This window comes from Podarcis cretensis (genome assembly GCF_951804945.1).
Source record: "Podarcis cretensis genome assembly, chromosome: 4".
In the NCBI taxonomy this organism is placed as follows: Eukaryota; Metazoa; Chordata; class Lepidosauria; order Squamata; family Lacertidae; genus Podarcis; species Podarcis cretensis.
The window spans coordinates 85,155,409-85,174,049 of record NC_137173.1 but is presented as its reverse complement, the minus strand read 5'-3'; the positions used below and the strand labels follow the sequence as shown (position 1 = coordinate 85,174,049).

The window sequence follows — 18,641 nt, the reverse complement described above, 5'->3', positions numbered from 1 at the left end:
CATCACCAAGGGCGCCCAGTGTTCCAGTGGTTGTCAAGGGTATCACCAGGGCTACCAACTCAGGCAGTTTTGTTTTGTTTTCCTTTTTCAGATGCAGGAACTCAAGAGTCCAAGTATTTTTATTTTTATTATTGCTTTTCTATCCCACCTTTTCTCCAAAGAGCTCAAAGTGGCGTATACAGTTCTCTCCCTCATTTAGTCCCACAACAACCCTGTGAGGTAATTTAGGCTGAGAGACTAACCTAAGGACACCCAGCGAGCTTCATGGCTGACTGGGAATTTGACTCCTGGTCTCCTAGGTCCTAATCCAACACTCTTAACTACTATGCCACACTAGCAGGACTAGAATTCTTCTTCTGAATTCCTTTTTTCATTGCAGAGAAGAAACTAGAATGGTTTTGGCAAGCGTTCACCCAGTGATGGGTGGGGTCAAAAACACACATGTGTGCACACAGAGAGACACATCATAATAAAAGCGACCTTTGGTGTGGTCCTGGCCATCGCAATGCTCTTCTTTCTACACTTGATCAGATTGCCACCACATCCCAAAAAGCATCTCATCTCTGCACAGAGGCCACAGAGGAAAGATATGCATCTCCTCCTTTTGATCTGCAGGTGGTTTCCAGGGCTGCTAAATGGAAAGGAGCTAGCCGACACCTGAACTTTGTGGCACCCCTTTGAATGTATGTGATTATCAATGCATGAGACAGTGCGGCTAACCACAGTCTTGAATTCCTGTCAACTTCCATCAGCAAAATAAAATAAACGAAATTGCACATTTCTGCCAACACCGATCAAGAGTTTCTGAGCAGCACTTCCCTGTCAGCCTTCATAAATACTGGAAAGGACATTCCTACTTGATTTCCTAACAAGAGACGAGGCAGCAACGAATTATTAACATGTCAATTGTGATATAAGCCCTGGTATGATTCCTCTCTCTTACAAAGCTCTGTATTAGGTACAAAACATTATATTGTTTCATTATTTACAGTGTCCTATCTACTTATCCTTGGTACTGCAGCATTGGGAATGAGAAGAAACACCATTAAAACAGGTTCATTCTGATGATTATTAGTTTTATGCGGTCCTTCACTAGAATTGGTTCTAGTTAGTTTGCACAACTATTGATTGCATTCATTTTTTATTTGCTTAAATTCCTGGTTCTGATTGTGCATGCTTTTGTGCTACTGCTTTACTGGTGTGGATCACTGACAGGTCACAAGTTGTTGTCACCTCCTATTCCAATATTCACTTATATAAACATATATTGCTATAGCTGTTTATTCTAAACATCTTTCAGTACTCTTCATACTCAGTGGTTGATGTGAATATCTACAAATGTAAAGTATAAATGTGATAAACATGTAGTTCACACCATCAGGGAGTGGTGAGTCATTGAACTTTCTTGCTACGTGTAGGTTCAGGAGCAGACCTCACTTGACTCTGTATAAAATGGGCACAATGGCCCCGTCTCACAATCTGATAAAAGGTCAGTTCTGGGGAATGAAGTTTTCATTTGCCTGTACTTAGACAACAGCATTCAAGAGCAGTCTTAGCATTTGTGGAGGTCAAGCCAAAGGAGAGGGAGTCTTCCTGGAAAACATTTTGATCTGCCACATCCCTATTACCTGTGCTGGGATGATGGTGGAACCATTTGAAGTTCCATGTTGCTAGGCAAGAGACATAGACCAAAACTGGGGGCAGGGCGGGGCGGGGCTGTTGGAATCCATAAGCATGAACAACACTGACAGATAGTCATTGAGATGTTTGGAACTTCTGTATCTTGGCAAAATTGCTTTAAATAATTACCTGAGCTGGGGCAGGGGTCCAGAGAACACACATGACATGACTGTCCTTAGTTGATCTCTAGTTAATCACAACTGGATCCCTTGAAGAAGACCTTTGGAGAACACAGTCTTGTATGTTGCACCCTTTGTGAGGATATCTACCTATGACAGTATGGCGTTGATGGATGGGCCAGACAGATGATCCAACTGGAACTTAGAACGCTGATAGGTGGCAGCATAGCTTGTAGTTTTCAGGGTGTGAGGCAAAATCCCCACTCCCTGAACCCCCCCCCAAGACTATCCATTAGATATACACGGTTTCTTTATACAATATTGTGTCCTCAATATTTCTGTCACCTGCCATAACTCTGGATACCTCTGCAATAATTAGCTGTCTTACAAGGCAAGTAACAAGACAAATACATGATCATCAAGCACTTTATGTTTTCTCTAGAGAAATCCCTGCTGCCACCTATCAGCGTTAGAAGTTGCATGTCAGCTACACATCTATAGCTGATTTTTGAGGCCGATCCTTTAAGGCAGCTGGAGAAAAAAGTTTTTTTGCCATTCATTGATCTTTTATTTCTTCTTGTGTTTCTGGTTGTAATATCTTTCTTCTTTACTTATTCTAGGGGGATTGTTCTGAATACAAATGAGCTCCTATTCGGTGCACTCGAGAGGTAATTAATACTAACAGCAAACACCCAATTTACACTGCATCTGATGTGTCCCAGTCTTGAGATTCCAAAAGGAGATCTGTTTACCATGCTGTGGGACCCCACAAACAACATGTCAGTTTACGGCATAGTTTTAGCATTGCTTTGTTCATTTCTGAAACATTTGTGGAACACAACTCTGCAGATTTACTCCCAGCAAATCAGCATGTGACAATGGCAGAAGTGCTGGATCAGGCCAGTGGCCCATCTAGCCCCACATCCTGTTCTTACAGTGGCCAACCAGATGTCCATGGGAAGCCTTCAAGCAGGACCTGAGCACAGGAGCATGCTCGCCCTACCCAGCGGTTTTCAGCAGCTGGCACACAGAGGCATACCATCTCCACTGGTGAAGGAAGAACACTAGCATCCCGGTTTCTGATTTGATCCTGGAGTGTCTCGTTTCCTTAGGACATCCCTATTTGCATTGGACAAATTTTGGAGGGTATGGAGTATAGTAAAAGATATGGTTTTCCCAGTAGTGATGTATGGAAGTGAAAGCTGGACCATAAAGAAGGCTGATCGCCGAAGAATTGATGCTTTTGAATTATGGTGCTGGAGGAGACTCTTGAGAGTCCCATGGACTGCAAGAAGATCAAACCTCTCCATTCTTAAGGAAATCAGCCCTGAGTGCTCACTGGAAGGACAGATCCTGAAGCTGAGGCTCCAATACTTTGGCTACCTCATGAGAAGAGAAGGCTGATGTTGGGAAAGATGGAGGGCACAAGGAGAAGGGGACAACAGAGGACGAGATGGTTGGATAGTGTTCTCGAAGCTACCAGCATGAGTTTGACCAAACTGCGGAAGGCAGTGGAAGACAGAAGTGCCTGGCGTGCTCTGGTCCATGGGGTCACAAAGAGTCGTACACGACTAAACGACTAAACAACAACATGGAGTTAAGTGACTCCCAAGCCAAGCAGATAGCCACCTTTAAAAGACATCTGAAGGCAGCCCTGTACACAGAAGCTTTTTTAATGTTTAATGTTTTATTATGTTTTTTTTTATATATATGTTGGAAGCCACCCAGAGTGGCTGGGGCAACGCAGTGAGATGGATGGGATATTATTATTATTATTATTAAATAGGATGTCCCTATTTTCACTGGGATGCAGGTGGCGTTGTGGGTTAAAGCCTCAGCACCTAGGACTTGCCGATTGAAAGGTCGGTGGTTCGAATCCCTGCGGCGGGGTGCGCTCCCGCTGCTCAGTCCCAGCGCCTGCCAACCTAGCAGTTCGAAAGCACCTCCGGGTGCAAGTAGATAAATAGGGACCGCTTACCAGCAGGAAGGTAAACGGCGTTTCCGTGTGCGGCTCTGGCTTGCCAGAGCAGCGATGTCACGCTGGCCACGTGACCCGGAAGTGTCTCCGGACAGCGCTGGCCCCTGGCCTCTTAAGTGAGATGGGCGCACAACCCCAGAGTCTGTCAAGACTGGCCCGTACGGGCAGGGGTACCTTTACCTTTACCTATTTTCACTGGAGAAATGTTGACGGGTATGAGGTCCTCTCTTAATTATGCTAGTATTCAGGTAGGTTCATGCTGAAGGAGATGATTCCTCAGATTTCCCAGTGTCCGTGAATGTTAATTCATAACAACAGAGCTTGAGTTTGTGTGAAAGAGGGAGGATAATATGAGTAATGTTCTTCCAAAAATAAAAAAAGACACCAACAGTGGCTTGACAGAAACAGCAGGTGGATCAGGTACAAAAAATACACAAAACAGTATAAGGGAGGTTCCCCACCACCACCACTAGAACAGCAGCTTCACATTTTAAAACCCGGACATCATTTGGCATAGTAATGCCAGTCTTGTGGAATAGACTGTCTCTTCCCTCACCTCCTCTTTTTCTTAATTTAATCACTCTGAAGTGCAAATCCAGGCAAACGTTAATATTATCTGGCATATTATAAGCTTGCATGTGCCTGGTTCCTCACCACTGAAAAGTAAAATGAGAGAAAACCGCCCTTGGAAGCGAGTGAAGACTCCCAAGCTGACTGTGACAAGCTGTTACTCCAAAGGAATTAGTTTTCCTTCTTTTGGTGGGGTTTTCCCTCTTCTTCTCAAAACTAATGTAAAAACCCTACATAAGCCTCTTTTGGCAGGCGCCATAATTGCGTGCCTGATCTTTGCTGCAGCACTTCGTCCTACAATTTAAATCCAACATGGAGCAGTTTCTGTTCATGTACAAGGAAACAAATGCATCTTCTGGCAGCCATTAACAGGAACCTCTTCAACCAGGCAGTGCAGGGCAGTATTTATTCCTGGACGCAGACGGACTTAAGCTGCATCTCTCTTTACAGTCACCTATTAACTGGGCCATATACTATATCAATAAACCACAATTACACTTAGGAAATTTGAAAAGTGAAGCTCAATAAAACCACACAGGCATATTAGAACTGTGTGGAACACTGACATCCATCTGGTATTTTTCAGCGATTTCTAGTCAATTACTACATTTCATCATCTGTAATCTTCTTTTATCTTTGATTCCTGCTGCTACGGTAATTCTCACTCTGCTACATCTATGGCTTTACTGTGAATTTTTATCACCTATGAGTAAGTGGATTCACATTTTTGTTTGCTAGCATCTCTTTTAAAAAAACTTGTAGAAGCTAAAAAATAAAAAAGATTAATTGCAGAGGGAAATGAAACATCTTCAAAGATGTTACGGTAAATACGTAAATCACATTGATAGCATTAAGAGAAGCAATAGAACATTGAAACAGCAATAAAATTAAACATCCAGTAAATTAGTATTAGCTAGGGAGGCAACCCCACCTTTTCTTTTTAAATAAAAAAGTCCTGTTCCCTTTCATAAGCATGTATGGAGCCAATTTAAATTTAGAAGATGCATGATAAAGCTTACATTATATAATTTTTCTGGGACAAACACACACACACAAAACCCAAACACATTTTGGCAGCCATCTTATAAACACTTAACTGAGAGTAAGTTTCATTGAACTCGGTAGGGCTTACTCCTGAGTATAGGATCATGTTGTAAGAAATGTAGGCCAGGATCCAAAAAGCTATGCAACTAGTTCCATATTCCTAAGCGACTTTGGTTTTGTGTTTCTCCAGCAACACATACCCATTTTACTGATTTTTAAATTGTTAATCACAGGATGTTTCATAGGAAGCAATTGATAAATGAAATGAGGTGTATATTGTAGGTGAAATGTCAGAGGGAATATCTGCAATTTTGAAAAAGTGCCAAGGCTGGGGAAACCCTGCCAGATGGGCAGGGTATCATCATCATCATCATCATCATCAACAACAACATGGTTGCCAATGGAGTGTGCCACGTCACAAAAATGGCTGCCACATCTAACAGAGAAGAAAGAAATAGGACCACAAAATAGTGCAGTTGTGCCTCTCTATTGATGGGGGGAAATGCAACTAACACCAGCCACTGCCATGCTCATTCACAGAGAGAAGCTGGTCAAAACTGAAGGAGGGGTGCCATGCTCAATTTGGGGAGGCTGAGCCAGTGCAAACAGAGCAGGAAGAGCAAGCAGTCTCTTGTACATTGTGCATTTTTGAGGATATATTTACTGAGAATTTTGTGGGCACCCTAGGAGGTACTGGTGTCACAGTAGCACATGTGACCACTGCAACGGAATAAACATACACATCACCCAAACTGTACTCCAGACGTTGTTTTGCATTTATTTAATATGCAATAAAATGGTGGGAAAGAGGGAGATAATGTGACTAGAACTTCTTCCACTGAACTGAAAGAGCAAGCTCTGCAGAAACGCTGCAGGGGTGAATTCAAGAACACATCTCACCCCATAAAAAATGTAGTGTAGACAAACCCTTGCATCTTGTTCCAGCGGTTCTCCTGCATAACACTGACCAAATTCTCTTGTAATGCCATGTTTTGGAACATTGCATTGGCATGATGACATACGCCACTGTAAGCACCCGCATGCTGGTAAGTAAAGCAATACTTTGACTGGACTTAACCGTCCAGGGGTCTTTTACCTTTTACCTTACCTTGGCCTGGATGCATCACTTCTGTTGAAGCAGCTCACTCCAACTCATTTGCCCTTTCCTCCCCTTTTCCCGTCATAATGAAGCACTATTATTAATAATTCCATCTAGAGCTATCATCTGCAAGGAAAGAAAGCACAGCAAATAACTTTAATGCTTCCTTTGAATCATTCCAGGATAATAAAACAAGAAAGAGAGGCAGCACAGGGATTTCTTGATGGGGGAATTATTTTAAAGCAGCAAAATGTCTGTCATTATGATGGGCAGGGTATGCATGGAGGGAAGGTCTGTAGATGAACCTCCGAGTACATGCAGTGCGACTCCCTGCATTTCTTTGTTATGTTCCAAAAGAGATTATAGAAACACCGTTTAGAGAATGCACGCATTATCTTCTTCCTGTTTGCACTGTCACAGTTACAACAAATTGTTTCTTAAGGCTGAGCCTGCACATGTTGACTTAGAATGCCCAAGACCACCCTCTATTATGCGTAATATTCTCAGTTTGGGTTTTCATCACAGCAAGGAGACTATAGTGATGCTGTTTGCTTAGCATGTTTTCGCCTCATTTGTGTACAGAATTAAGGCATCAGTTCCAAAGTCTGTCAAGAGAATGTACCAAGTGGAACAGGCAGTGGCGTAGCGTGGGTTGTCAGCACCTGGGGCAAGGCAAGTAATTTGCACCCCCTAACCCATGGATTTGCACCCCTTAACCCGTGGATTTGCGCCCCCTAACCCTAACCCCCAGATGTTGCGCCCGGTGCGGCCGGCCCCCCCCTGCACCCCCCACGCTACGCCACTGGGAACAGGAACATTGGAAGCTGTCAGACCAATGGTCCCTCAATACTGTCTACATTTGCAAGGCCTGAGAGTGTTATGCAGGTCCACCCCTGGTCAGTGTTCTTCTTTCAGCAGTCTCAGCTAGCTGGAGAAAAGTCATTTTGTTTTTCCTGTTGTTAAACAATTGGATCAGAAACCCTCAACAACCTGTACCAAGAAAGCACAATCCATTTTCTGACCAGTGGCCATTGGTGAACTGGTCCTGGTAGGGCTGATAAGAAGGAGGTCACAGAGACAATTTGTTATGGTTTTCTCCCCGTTCTTCCCGCTCTCAAAGATCACACCTAACTAAACTGAAAAATGTATTACTTTGGTTCAGAAGGGATCCCTGCGGTCGCAGCTGCTTCTCTGCTGGAAGAAATGTTGTGTGGCCTCCACCACATATTCTAGTTCTCTTCCTATCCTCATCTTTTGCAAAGAAACAGAGGACACTTAAACATTTTTATAGGGTTGCCATATTTCAAAAAGTGTAGATACGGACACAAAATTGCAAAAAAACTAAATAAATTGAAGTTTTGGAGCTATTTTTAAGGATACTTGCCAAAATCTACACTTTCCTGGAAATTAAAGTGATTTCCACCCAGACACTGCCAAGTCCCGGCTATGTCCAGGAAATTCTGGACACATGGCAACCCTAATGTATTTAGTGCTATTTCTCCAGAAAAAGAGGTACTGGAACTCACCATGAACTCACGTTGTTCTTTTATAATTGCAATGGGAACCACCTGAGAGGCGCCGGAACTGAGTTCCGGCTGAAAAAAAGCCCTAGGTGTATTGACCCCATGTGTATTACCTGTTTTGTTGTCTCACATCTGCAACCATCCCAACACCTTTAAAACACAGCTATCAACTGTGCATGCAAAACGACTTTCTCAAATGTACCCAACACTGCACAGTGAATGTGGTTTATGTTTTCAAACCAGATGGAAGCCAATTTGAGGGTAAACACACTAAACAGCAGTATTTCTCAAGGAACTACAGGATACGGATGGATTTGGGCTAATGTCATGTGTATGTGGCTTATGTGGCTTCAAATACCTTGCTGCGGGGGGAGGGGGGGAGGACTGAAGCCAGAGTGAATGATAATGTCTACACTAAGTGCTCATCTATCGGCACCCTGTTTTCAAAGGTAGTTAAAGAGGTGCCTTTGGGAAGCCACAAACAGCCCTCCTCCCACGGAGTGGCCAGAGTCTCTTATTCACAAGTATTCCCCTCTGAACGTTTAGGTTCATCAATTGCTATTAATGATGACCACTTTCTCAACACTTGATGATGACTTTTACTATTTTATAATTTATTTATTGTTAATGTAAAACCACCTTTAATCCTGACAGATCCTAGGGTTGTGTCAGGAGTTTGTCCTACACTCGAGTAGGACCCTGGCAGAGACATATGCTCAACTGGCATGTTCTCTCCCTCCTGGTCAATCGTTCGGGAGCTTCATTAGCTGTCTTCAGCCCAAACATCACAGCGACCGATGCCGACAGACACCGGCACACTTAGGGATCCACAGAGTCTTTGCAGCTTGCGTAACAGACCTCAGCAACTTTTGGCTAATCTACTTTATTTACGTATAAACACACACAGAGCACTGCAACATGGCTCCCTCTCTCTCTAGCATCAGACAGCAAAGAGAAAGAACAAAGGACAACAGTCCCACTTCACGGAACACAGTAACACAAACATCCTGTCTCTATAACTTCCCACTCTGTGGAGTCAAAACATATACCATCATGTGATAGACAACAATCTCATGACTGCAATCATGCAGCAGGAATTCTAACAGGTTGCAGGCAAAGGCCATAATCACTGAGTCATTCTAAAATAAAATACAAAATAAATAAGTAGGTTCCTAATCAAATCCCAGAATAACTAAAACAATAGGAAAGGTGGCAGGCCAACAATTAAAGTGCTCAGAATACACTGGCATATAAATAGGCTTTAAGTTGGCACCAAAAAGACTGCAGTGGTGGCAGCACCAGTCATACATCATACCTGAGAGGAAAGGTATAATCATAATCTCATAATCATAACCAGTGCTTTTTTCTGGGGGGATGCAAGGGTACGCATACCCCTAAACATTTTGTGAATCTATGTTTGGCCTCATTGAGAGGAAGTATTTTAATATGAGTAGGAAAATGAGAGTACCCCTAAACGTTTTTTAAAGAAAAAAGCATAATAATAATAATAATAATAATAATAATAATAATAATAATAATAATAGGAATTAAGATAACATACCAGCTGCATCTTTTTGAAGGCACGGGCGTGTTGGTGTAGAGAGAGGTGTTCCTATAGGTACTTTGATCTCAAGCCATTTAGGGCTTTACAGGTAAGCATTAGCACATTTAATTTTAAGGCAATCATGTTAAGGATCTGCTGCCCAGTATGAAATGAATCACTAGTTTTTCTCTAAAATTTCTCAATCCAACTGTCCCTATAGTTGGGACTGTTGAGAAAACAAAAATATTTCATTCCTTTTGTAACCAGATCCGTGTTAGGAGAACTTGCTGGAAAATTCCACCCCTGCTCCCTCATTCATTTCAACAGTGCCATTTATCATATCTGAAGTTTTAAAAGGAACATCTGTGGCATAAAATTAGCTTTCAGGCATAGTTCTTCTCGATTAAGCACTGGGTTTTCTGGGCATTCCTAGTGTTTAGGAGTTCAGATGTTCACACTGTGATATGTTCCCAACTCTAATCTTTACCCTAGCTCAATGTTCTTTTTGCTGTGCTCTTTTTTTATTTATGATGTACAACATGTATTTAAAATAAAGGCTTGTCACTGCTGAAATAGTCTAAAGCATACCCCCTGCATTCCAACTGATCTCCAGATTACTAGCAAAATTGCTGCCTTTGTATACTTATGGGCTGATGTGATAACTGAAAATAACTTCCATTAGCACTACAGAAGCTCCAGCTGATACCAAATGAATTTCATTTGATACCAGCAGAGAAAAATATTGGCTACTGAGATATTTTCCCTTCATGGTCATTTACAGTTAGCTGGGATCCATGTACCATTCAGGAAGTCTCCAGATGTTTTCTTTTCCTTAAGATCATGTTACCGAAAGCTTCCCCACTCTCAGGTTGACTGGCAGTAATCACAAAGAGAACATTTTTATCTTATGCTCTGGAGGCTCCTTGGAGGTGGACCATGAGAGGTGCTTGCGGATTGTTTGGAATCCTTGCTAAATCTTCGCCTTTTTGAATTGTCTCTGTTTTGGATAAAAAGGGACCCCTGACCATTAGGTCCAGTCATGACCGACTCTGGGGTTGCGGTGCTCATCTCGCTTTATTGGCAGAGGGAGCCTGCGTACAGCTTCCGGGTCATGTGGCCAGCATGACTAAGCCACTTCTGGCGAACCAGAGCAGTGCACAGAAATGCCGTTTACTTTCCTGCCAGAGCGGTAACTATTTATCTACTTGCACTTTGACGTGCTTTCGAACTGCTAGGTTGGCAGGAGCAGGGACTGAACAATGGGAGCTCACCTCATCACGGGGATTCGAACCGCCGACCTTCTGATCGGCAAGTCCTAGGCTCTGTGGTTTAACCCACAGCGCCACCGGCCCGTTATCGTTTTCTTGACTATTCTTGAAAGAGGTAATGGTGACGACAGTACCATTTTCCTCCCACTATATAAAAGTCAAACAGGGTATTTCTTTGTGCACTAAAGCAGTGTTACCATCGTCAACCTTAGCCCTGTCAGGCAGAATAGAATGGCACTCTGTCCCTACGCTTTGCCAAAATAAAGTCCCAGAGCAATTGATTTTCATTCTGCTTCTCAGCATGGAAGTACCATCATGGCTATTCTCCTCATCCTCCACAATTCTGCCTGATTACCAGGAGTTTAAAGTACACAAGGAGAGCCCTGGTGGACCAGTCCATCTAAGTCCAACGTCTTGTTCTCACAGTGATCAATAAGATTCCTGTGGGAAACCTCCCCTTCTGGCAACTGGTATTCAGAAGTGTTGCTGTCTCCAACTGTGGAGGCAGACCATAGCCATCACGGTTAGAAGCCACTGAAAGCTTTATCCTCCATGAATTTGCCCACTAAGCTAGTGGTTATCACTAGCAGCAAGCAGTTTCCTTTATCATTATCATTTGTATATTTGCAATGTCCTACAGCTTTGAGCAACAAATATCTGTAGCATTTCAGAGGCAACTTAGATGTTGTATAAAGAAATCATTTATGACTATATTGCCAATCAACTCCACTCTATTTTGATGAGACAGAGAAGAGCTCCTATCCATTCACTTTCTTCATACCATTAATAATTGTGTAAAACCTCTGTCATGTCCCCCAACAGTCACTTCACCCACCTGGGAAAAAACAATAACCAGCGAACCCAAACTCTTTGTGTGCATAGCATGTATTCTACTGCTGAGCTATGGCCACTCTCACTTTCCCTGTAAGGAAGATATTCCAAACCCATTTTGTTTGCCCTACAACACTAATAATAGTATTTTGCAACTCGCCTGAATCACGACATGAAAGATTGTTTTCCCTGTTACATGTTTTGAAGTGATGGATCTAAATCAAAAATTTGATCCTTTCTCAATATTTATTGATCTCTTGGGCGTCGAATGTAGCAGCTAAGCAATTAACCCTCAAATTCATTTAATGGGGATGTGTCACAGGTATGTGGTATGTTGCAATGACCCTGACGGAAATTCTTCTTTTACATGGGTTAAGCTGTGACCTCCCATGGCTTTGTTCTATAGATGTCCAAAATGCTTTGTTATCCCCTTAGTAATTTCTGGCAATATGAGCCCTTGTTAAGTTCAAAACGCTATTTTATTATATTTTTAAATTGTCAGATTTTGAGGAAGCTAAATGCATCGGGATAAGCCCTTGTCCTCCTTAGTACAATTTTTGTAATGTCAGAGGTTTGGGGCTTAGGATTTTGCAACATTACAGGGCAAATTAATTAATGAAGGCTGAAAAGTGGTATGTGACTTTTCAAGTACTGAATACGACTAATTAGCAAATGTTGATGTCAGAAGCAAAAATGATAATATGTAGCAGCAGGACGGTCTTCTTCCACTGCATTTTCCTGCGTGCTGGTTCCTTGGATATGCTTGTTCAAAAAATGGAAAAGAACTAAATGTGTAGCAGATCCATCATTTTCAAGATCTTGTGCATACAAAACACCATCTTTGGCAACTGCACATTTGTTGTGATTCAAATTTACATTAAAACTATGCTTGGTCAGGGTTGGCGCACTCAGCAAACTGCTAATTCGGGCAAGTAAACTACGTATCTCACTTCAGTTTTTCTACTTGCAACACACTTGAGCAAACCTGCTTCTTTTCCTTGCACAGATATTTGTTGCCATTTGCAACTGTAACTGTCTCTGATGAGTTTTCACTTAACTCTGACATCATCCGATACACTCCAAAGCGCCTGCAAACGTCAGCATGAGTCCCACTGCAACATTTGGCGGTTAAAACAACACATTTCACAGCGCCCCACAAAATGATCACCTCGGCGCCCTAATCCGCGTTGTGAGTATTTAACCAAAAAAGACATCATCCGATTCACACGAAAGCGGATCCAAACTCCGGCACAAGCCCCCTCCAAGGTTTGTTCGTCAAAACTCCACATTTCACAGCGCCCTGCAAAATGTTCCCTCAGCGCCCTAACTCGTGGGGTCAAGGTTTCGCCAAAAACTTGACATTGCCCGATTCACTTCAAAGCGGCTCCAAATGTGGGGCAAGACCTCCTTTGATATTTGGCATTAAAATCCCTATGTTTCACAGAGTCCCACAAAATGAGCCTTTGGCGCTCTAACCTGCGGGGTCAAGATTTCGTTGAAAACCCAACGTCGTCCGTCGTGTGGGTCAGGGCACTGAGACCTCATTTTTTGGCATACCTGAAAACACGGTGTTTACACTGCCCAACAACGAGGGGGAATATGCAGGTCTTTGGTACTGTATTCAAGTGAATTGGACATCAGAATCTTGGCGAAAACTGGGACGTAGGCCTGGCCAGGACATCTTTCTGTTATACAATGTGGGCTTTACGAGCTTTACGAAGCATCTCACCCTCACCTGAGCCTACTCCAGCTGAGGCATCACACACCTGCTTCCCAAGCTACCAAGCCCCACTTGGGCTACTTCACTGTTCAGGTCTACTTTACAAAGTTTCATTTCCTTTCCTCTCACCAAACCCTTTTTTTTTTGGCAGGTCTGCTATAATCCTGATTCCGGAGCAAAGCACATAACCTGCCCCACAACAGAATGCAAGTCTATGTACTGCAATAGGCAAACCAGAGATTTGCATATTTGGATGCTGAATAGTTGTTGCCTAATCTCTTGAAGGATTATTGCAATCAACCAAAACCCAAGGAATACATTACTGTGGCTTTTGAGTGACTATCCTTTGTCTAGCTGATTGCTTGCTAAGAGTCAAAGCTGCTTAGCTGATATTTTGTCAGTGGGAGTTAATGCTTAGGTAATTGTTTCCTCCCCCTGAATGAGCAATTTATCTGTAGGTTGAGGTCTGAGATCAGTGCACTACAGGAGTTTGCAGTTTGCATTTAGAAACCGCTGAATCATAGAATCCTAGAGACTCTGGCAGGCATGAGCATTAATAACAGAAACACCTGTTGTCGCTGTGTCTTAATTGTACTTGGAGTAGCTCAGCCAATCTCATGACTCAGCTAAAGAGCTGCAAATAAAACGTTTTAAATGTGTTGTAAAATCTTGTCTGGCTCTTGCAGGTCAGAACATATAACTCTGATCTTACGCCTGTCCTATTAGCTTCCTACTTGCTTCAGAGCTTGTTTTGATGCTTCCATCCATTAAAGGTCTGAATGAGTTGTGACTGGGTCACTCTACATAGTCTCCAACTGTCCACAAAATGCTGGGACTGTCACAAAAACCCTTAAGCCACCATGGCTTCTCACTTTCTCCTGCGGATTCATACAGTCATACCTCGGGTTGCGAATGCTGCGGGTTGCGCGTTTTTGGGTTGCGGACTACGCCGAACCCAGAAGTACTGAAACGGGTTACTTCCGGGTTTCGGCGCTCACACATGCACAGAAGTGCAAAATGATGTCACGCGCATGCGCAGAAGCGCGTCACGCGGGTGTGCAGACGCAGTGCTGCCGGTTGCGAATGTGCCTCCCGCATGGATCACGTTCGCAACCCGAGGTATGACTGTACTTGCTAGTTTTAATGTATGATGCCTTTAGCTGCAGATGCTAAGTTGGTGAGTTTCACTTTTGAGTGTTGGTTGCATTTTGTTATTGCTTTTAGAAATCATTTGTTGTAGTTTCAGTTATATTGTTTATATTGTGTGATTTCAGGATTATGTTGTATGCTGGGTACTTTCAGTATTACTACGGCTGTTGCTGTCATATTTCATATGGGTGATATTCAATGAAGTTTTACTTAGAGCAGACCCAGTGAAATTAATGAACATGACTATGTTAGGTTCCTAATTTGAATAGATCTTTTCTGAGTAAAGCTTAGTTGAATACCACCCAGTATATGCATCTCTTAAGTATTAGAATTTATTTGCTAGTTCCATGCTGTCAGCATCACTAATGGAAACTGAATTTGGTGCAACCTGGAATATGGAAGTTCAAGAGTACTGCTTCTTCTAAAACCTCCATTGGAAAACCAAAGGTCACTCAGAAATAATTATTGTAAAAAGCTCTTGGTCAGTCAAACAAGCCTGCCCTTTTGTTGACTTTTTAAATTCTATCCCTGGTGTGATTAGCACAATGAGCAGTTAACCTCTACTTCACTTCTTTGTGCACTTCTTTGATATGATTACACAAAGGCCCTAGTTTAACAATGTATAAAGGACAGCTTACATTTTCTTGTGCAGTGGTATGGGCAGAGTCCCAGTTTATGCATGACACTGGAAGCAGGTAAATTGTATTAATGGCATGGTTATCACAACAAGCAGTTAACATTTATTTCAGTTCTTTGATGAACCTACAAAAAGGTCTTCGTTAAATGGGGTATAAAATTCAGCTTATGCTTTCCTCTGCTGTTGCATAGACTGAGGCCCAGTTTATACATGAGATGGTCCACAGGTAATAGGCAAGACCTTACTTGTGCTCCCATCCTGCAATATTCAAACATACGACTTGCAGGCGTCCATACACTTGTAGCATTAGCGTAGCTGCAGAGTGTCTGTCTGAGCTGCCAACTGCTGACCTGAGCTGCCTGTTGCACTGCACATATATGAGGTGAGTGGGTGTGGGAAGTATGACCTCTCACGCCATACTTGCTGAACCCAAAGGCGCTTATGTGATGTGTGAACTGGGGTCTGAGAAATGCACATCTGGACTATGTGCATGATACCCTGCATGGATGCTTTAGAAATGCCTGTTTCTCCTATTACAGAAATTCCTTTTTTGTGTGTGAGTACAGGTAACATATGGTGCTGCTTCATCAGCCTTACCAAATTATGCGTGGAGCGAAAGACTAAACAAATTGTAGCATACAGATTTTCCAGACCAGTCACTCACAGGAAAAGGCACATTGTTGAGCGAGATTCATGCCATGGCAGAGCACATTCAACATCTGCTATTTCTCCTACAACTGAGTATGTTCATAAAACAGCCAGGCTGTTTGCGTTTGGCATTTATGTGGTACGGCACAAGGAATCCAAGCCTGGAGCTTAGTTTTTAACAGGAGATATATATATATATATATATATATATATATATATATATACACACACATGACAGAACCCCGCCACCCCAATGCAATAAACAAACAAAGCAGAATTCTAGAAGCTGGGTGATAGCTGTAATAACATCAGCAGCAACTTGTATATATTGAAAAACCATTACTATACACCCACATACTGATGCTGATTTGAGTCTTCCTACGCTTGAGCATATGTATCCAAAACTGCACCACCCAGAGAGAGAGAGAGAGAGAGAGAGAGAGAGAGAATGAGAATGGGGGGGGGGGGGCATTGGCAGACTTGTGGTAACCCTTGTGGTTCTGCACAAGTACAAAAATTGGAGGAGAAAAAGCTAAGTGGGAAAACACCTCAAAAGAAACTCATAGGTTTGAGGGTGGAAAATAGATTTGATTCACTTGTGGGTAATTAACAAAAGGGGACGTGGGTGGCGCTGTGGGTTAAACCACAGAGCCTAGGACTTGCCGATCAGAAGGTTGGCGGTTCAAATCCCTGCAACGAGGTGAGCTCCCGTTGCTCTGACCCAGTTCCTGCCAACCTAGCAGTTTGAAAGCACATCAATGTGCAAGTAGATAAATAGGTACTGCTCCGGCGGGAAAGTAAACAGCATTTCCGTGAGCTGCTCTGGTTCGCCAGAAGCGGCTTAGTCATGCTGGTCACATGCTGTCACAAAGCGAGATGAGCGCCGCAACCCCAGAGCGCCGCAACCCCAGAGTCGGTCACGACTGGACCTAATGGTCAGGGGTCACTTTACCTTTACTAATTAACAAAAGAATCGGATGGACATCTAGATTCAAAATGTGGGTCTCCAGCAGGAGACAGCCTGCCCAGCAGAATTAAAAACACCCTCAGAGTTTACCAGTAGAATAGTGTGGAATATAGGTTGTAAAACCCATTTTGCATATCTGTTTAGTCTGCCTTAATGCTCTTGCCCTCTCTCTCCACACCTCTAGCAATGAACACTGTTAAGTAAGTTTAAAAGCTTCACTTACTAATCCAAAGGCCAGATTCATGCATTGTCCCATGCCAGCAGCAAGGAGAACATAGGTGGAATACTTCTGGGTGCAAAATACAGAATATAGTTTCAAACATGTAGTCTGAAATTGGAGCAAGTTCAAACATGTCCATTCTGGTTGGTTGCATGGTGCAAAGAGAGGTGAGGAATAGGAAAAAGAAGCAGCTTCACATCATCCCTCATGGAGGTAAGGGGGCATGACCTAGCAGAGTCTAGGAACAGACCTCTCTGGTCTTAACTCCTTCAATAATAGCACTATTCCACAAAATATTTAGGGAGTAAAGCCCTGTTCAGGTTTTAAATTTCATCATGTGAAGTCAGTAATGCTAGGAAGTATGGGGTGCCTGTGTGCTGGCAAATCACCTTCTTTACAGTGGTTCTATGTGATTCAGAACTCCTGACAGGGGATCACAAATGGGAGAATGTTATGGCACTCATGTCCTGCTTGTGGCTTGTCATAGATATCTGATGGGACACTGTGAGTACAGGATGCTGGACTAGAAGGAGCTTTGGTCTGATCCAGCCTCTGAGGTGAGCATTATTATTATTTTTTGTAGTGACTGTCATTTGTCCCCCAGTACACCATAGAATGTGTCAATGTCGATGTCCAAAGCATTCTGGGGAAATAAAATGGCAGCCCCCCCAAATCAGCACTCCTGCTGCTTGTGCCACAAGATGCAGGAAAAACAACAACAACAGGAGGAGGAAAAATGGGAAATGAATGTAACAAAACCAACATGAATTTAACAAATGAAGAAAGAAGCAAATGTGATTTTAGCAACTGAAGAGCAAAACACACGAGGTCTTAAATAGCAAAAATGAACACAATTATGAAATGACTTTTTTTCTTGCACATCCCTACTCCCAATCCGAGTTACATAAGATGCTGTTCTAGTTGCTCAGCAGTGAAGAAAGGAGACAGTGTGTGCTTTGTTCAGAAACACTGTCCTTGTTGTTATGCCACATATTCCATGTATCAGCCCTAGTTCAAATGACATAGGTAGCAGACTGAGGTGGTAGAATCACTGGCTATATAACTTTCACCGGCAAGTGCATTTGAATGAAAGAGCAAAAATAAAATCTCCACCATGTTAAAAATAGCATGTATGTAGTAAACCAGGAAAAAAGAGTACACTAAGCTCTCGTGCCACTGTCAACTGCCTCATACCACATAATGTGTGCAATATCTCTATTTCTTGAGTTACTCTCAGGTGTACCTAAAAACGAAAGGTGGGGTCCAGCAAAAAGCGATTCACTTTTAAATGTCCTTGATCTCAGTTGGAGAAACGTAAGCAGTCGCCTCTCACAGGAATCACCTGAGTTTCAATTTTTTTTCTGGATATTACTTTAAAAGTTTTCATTCATATATAACCCACATGATTTATAGGAAGATGATCTCATGAGCCATGTCTATCCAGAATAAATTCTGAGGGGAAAAAATCTCGAGCATCAAGAGTCTACTTGAGTGATTGATTGATTCATTGACTGATGGTTATGTCCTGCTTTTCCTCTGGGGAGTTCAAGGTCGCATACATAAGCTCCTACTGATTGAAGGGATGGAGGCCATAAATAACAAATTTAATAAATAATAATAATAAGGCCTGCTTCTGCAGGATTTC

At 42.6% G+C, this 18,641-nt stretch overlaps 1 long non-coding RNA gene across 1 annotated transcript; it reads left to right on the top strand.

Annotated features, from left to right (window-relative positions):
• Positions 1-21: 21 nt before the first annotated feature.
• On the top strand, positions 22-1,071 carry LOC307214423. The gene is made up of 2 exons (XR_013838069.1): positions 22-219; positions 380-1,071. It is a non-coding gene; the product is annotated as an uncharacterized lncRNA (long non-coding RNA).
• The last annotated feature ends 17,570 nt before the right edge of the window (positions 1,072-18,641 follow it).